This window comes from Rhinolophus sinicus, chromosome 16 (assembly GCF_057876585.1).
Source record: "Rhinolophus sinicus isolate RSI-liver-muscle chromosome 16, RSI-T2T, whole genome shotgun sequence".
Classification (NCBI taxonomy): domain Eukaryota; kingdom Metazoa; phylum Chordata; class Mammalia; order Chiroptera; family Rhinolophidae; genus Rhinolophus; species Rhinolophus sinicus.
Window position 1 is genome coordinate 6,812,950 of NC_142516.1, and position 4,120 is coordinate 6,817,069.

Below are 4,120 nucleotides of genomic sequence, written 5' to 3' on the forward strand. Positions count from 1 at the left end.
AGATGCCTTCTCTGGCCCCCTGACGACTCCTCTCCCTTCAATGCCAAGCTCCTCGTGCCCTTCTTCAAACACACAACAAAAGAGCTCTTTGTGTGATTTAGCGTCTGTCTGTCCCACTCAGCTGTGAGCCCCCTTGAGAGCAGGGATGGGTCCGGCTTGTTCACAGCCATATCCTCAGTGCCTGGCACGCTGCAAGTGCCAAGGAGATGGCAGTTCCCTCTGCCTGCTCTGGTCAGTGACTTTCTATCTATGATGTCTCCGTTATCACCTATTCCTCTTTGGCCTCAGTCTCAAAATCTGGGAAATGGGACCACTAAAGTGTATCCCGAAATGTTCAGAGGAAGAGACAGAGCTAAGTAGTGGGGATGGGCTGTCCCTCATGGGAAGGGCTGAAGCTAACCATGAGAGGGGCCCTCAGAGGCCAGAGAGGAGCACCAGGCCTTGCTGAGATAAGAGGCAAGGGGACTAGTAGGAGGCAGGGAGCCTGCGTGGGGTAGGCAGAGTCAGCGGCTCACCAGGGAAACCCAAAACCTTGCCTCCCAGGCTGCCCATGGGGCTCTGGGCAGAGGCTCACTCACCAGCCCCTTGCCTCACCCTGGATGGAGAAGATCCCCCACCCCTAGCCCCACCCTGGCCCAGGCAGGAACAGAACTGGTGTGTCTTCTATGCCAGGCCTTCCCCAGAGCACTTTGCAGGCATTATCTCAACGCTCCCCACAATCCCATCAGATGAGGAAATAGTAGCTGAGTAGGGCTCAGCTTGTCAGTGGCACAGCTGAGCTACAAACCTCAGTCTGATTCCAGAGCCTGAGCTCTCAGACCCTCTGCCACATTCCCGCTGGCCTTGGCCTCTCCAGGGGCCAAGCAGGCAGGGAGGGTGGGCTCTGTCCATTTGTCAACCTGCCTGGGCACCAGAGTAAAAGGCTGGGTGCTGGAGCCTGGAAGCTTTGTCCCAGGACACCCCAGTCTTGGAGCTTGATGGCTATTAGGAGGAGGGGTAGGCAGCCGGGGTCAGACAAAGCAGAGCCTAGAGCACCAGTCATCTGCTCGTGAAATTCTGGGGTGTCTGGGGTCCCACGCACACTCCTCTATCTGCAGTACCCCTAGGATGATCTCATCTATTCTACAAGGACGAATTCCAAATTTATATTCCCAGCCCACCTTCTCTGAACTCCAGACTTGCATTCCCACACTGCACACCCTACATCTCAGACTCAACATGTTCAAAACCAAACTCCTGATCTTACCCCCACCCCCAAACCTGCTCCCCCCGCACTCCGTTAATGGCACCAACACCCATCCAGGGTCAAGATGCTGAAGTCTTCCTTGATCCCTCTTTTCTCACCCTCCACAGCCCATCCACGGGCAAGTCTTGTGGGACCTTCCTCAAAATATGTCCTAAACCCCACCCTTTCCCTCCTCTCCACTGCTGAAGCCTGGTCCAGGCCCCGTCACCTCTTGCTCATCCCAGCAGCCTCCTCACCTGTCTCCTGCCCCCTCTTAACGTCCCTAAGTCACACACTTGCTGGAATCAGCTCAAGTCACTCCACTACTTAAAAGCTTCTGCTAATAAGGAAAACAAACCCAACTCCTCACCATAGTCTGAGGACCTTGTAGGTCTAGCCCCCATCTCCCTCTCTGATACCATGTCCCCAGTGCCCCCCAAACACCAGCCACAGTGGCTCCTTTCTGTTCTTCAAACACACCAAATTTTGTTACTGCCCCAGCGCCTTTGCATTTGCTGTTCCCTCAGCCTATAATGCGTCTCTCCACATGGCTGCTCATCCCTTAGTTCTCATCTCAGATGCCACCCTGTCCTAGAGACCTTCCCTGACCTCCCTGTGGAAAGCAGCCCTTCTCTTCTCCCCGGCAGTGACCACGTTCTCCAGGCGTCTTCTTCACACACATTCTTCTGGGTTCACTCTTTCAGTTTTCCCTCTGCAATGCAGTTTCTGTCTTTTCTATCATAGACTCCCCAGCGCCGAGACGCTGTGGACACTTCATGAATGTTTGCTGAAATGACTGAACGAATCAGCCTCAGTTTTCCCTCTGTAACAGGGGGATGAAGAAATAGCATAGACCAGACAAGTCTGAGCAGGGTCCCGGGCAGCTGCTAGCCACCGCCATTGCAGAGCTGACAACAGGGTCCTCCTGGGTGCCCCGGAGCCCAGGCCGGCTACAGCTGCCTCTACTTCCTCTGATGCATTTTTCCACTTCCTCTCCATGGGGGATTGACTCCTGGGAAGTCCCAGGAGGCTGAGCGGCTGTTACCATGCTCACCAGTCTGGGGACCCAGCCCTAGGTAGAGAGGTCAGGAGCCCATGAGGGAGCAGGCAGGGCTGGCTGGGGGCCCCACTGAACCTTGGTTTTTCACCTGCTCTACCCTGGGCCTGCATCTGGATACCCGGTGCAGCCTCTTGCAGGGCCACCATCAAAGAGCATTAGGGTTCAGAGAGCAGCGCAAGGGCCCAGGCCTCCTGGGCCAGAGTCCACATCCTGCACCATCACTCGACAAAGAGTTGCTGAAGTCAGCCATGGCTGGGCTGGCCTGCTGTGCTACCTACAGACTGACACCTCTCTCTCCTGGACAGTAAACTCCAAAAGGGCAGGCAGGGGTCAGGTCTGTCCTGGCACACGCAGGCCCCCAAACCAAACTGTCAATATCCCCCCATGTGTTGACAAAAGGACTTTTACACCCATGGACTCATAGGAGCTCCACAGCCACTGTCTCAGGAAGGCAGGGCAGCAGCCGTCATTTTTCCCATCCTACAGATGGGGAAAATGGAGGCCATACCATTCAATGTCCCTGTGCTCAGTACAGGGCTTGGCTCCCAGAGGCTGTGCAAGGTTGAGACTAGGAACCTGGGCTCTGGAGTCTAATAGGCACTGTCTATGTGACCTTGGGCGAGCCATCTAACCTCAAGGTCTAGTTTCCTCATCTAGGCACCATGGTACCTGCCTCATGGGGCTATTGTGAGCCATCTTGTGAAGCATGGTGTGGGCACATGGGAAGGGCACAGAAGATGGGAGCTAAGGTTGCCTTCCCCTCCAACACCCGCCCAGAGCACACAGCCTGGCACAGAGCAGGAGTTCAGCAAACATTCAATGGATGAAAGGTAGGAATATGGTTTGTACACTGTAAAGTGCTGGATATCTATGAGTGCCATTTAAAGCGTTAAGGCCTCCAGGGTCCCTCCACCCCCACCCTCACCCCCTCATTCTGACTGCTGGCCCATCTGTGTGTCTCTTGCCTGTGTCTCTGCAGTTCTGGGGGTCACGTGAGCAGGAGGGTTCTTTGGGAGCCTTCCCTCATCCTCCACAGACAGACGGCCTCCTCCTCTGCTGACCAGATGGGCCCGGCCGCCCCCACGGCGGCTTTCCAACATCCCACAGATACATCACTTCAGTCAAGACCTTTCCCTCTCCCCACTACAGTGTGCACTGGGCTTCCAGGTCATTGGAGGGGCAGAAACAATCATCCAGTCCAACTATCCATATTAGATGGGAAACTGAAGCTCAGAGAGGGCAAGTGACTGGCCTGAGGTTTCACAGCAAAACCCGATTTGGACCCAGGATGTCTCTCCCCAGAACTGCTGTTCCTCAGAGGGAGGGGCCTCTACCTCCCTCTCCCACATTGCCAGTGGCTTCCTTAGCCATGAAGGTCATTGGGAGGAAGCTAGGGTTTCTGAAGGTGAGGGAGAGAGATGACAGTGGAGAGGTCAGTGTCAATTCTCCTGCCTCCAACCTCAGTCTGCCCAGCCCCCATCCAGCCTCCAGCACCAGGAGAGCGCCATCCTCTCTCTCTCCTCCTTCTCCGCACCCCAAAAAGCCATTTCTGCCTCCCCTGTCTTGAGGGAACTTGGGGGGTCACAACACTGCCTGTCCCTCTAAACCCAGGACCTTTTGTCTTTGTGGTTGCCCCCCACTCCCTGCCACCTGGCCCTTCCAGCGCCTTGTGGGATCAAAGGCAGAGAAGGAGGATTAGGTTCTGCAAATGGCTCCCCCCTCCCCGCCATCCTGCCTCCGTCTTAGTCATCTCTGCCCTCCACTGCATTCTCCCTCCATTACAATCCCTCTGCCAGACCAAGGGGAGAACGACTTTGACAGACGTCCTCCACCCA

The 4,120-nt window shown here is 55.7% G+C and overlaps 1 protein-coding gene across 24 annotated transcripts in view; it reads right to left on the reverse strand.

Annotated features, from left to right (window-relative positions):
* Positions 1-4,120, reverse strand: part of DNM1 (dynamin 1) — a 40,194-nt gene that overhangs the window by 35,104 nt on the left and 970 nt on the right. The window lies entirely within an intron of this gene.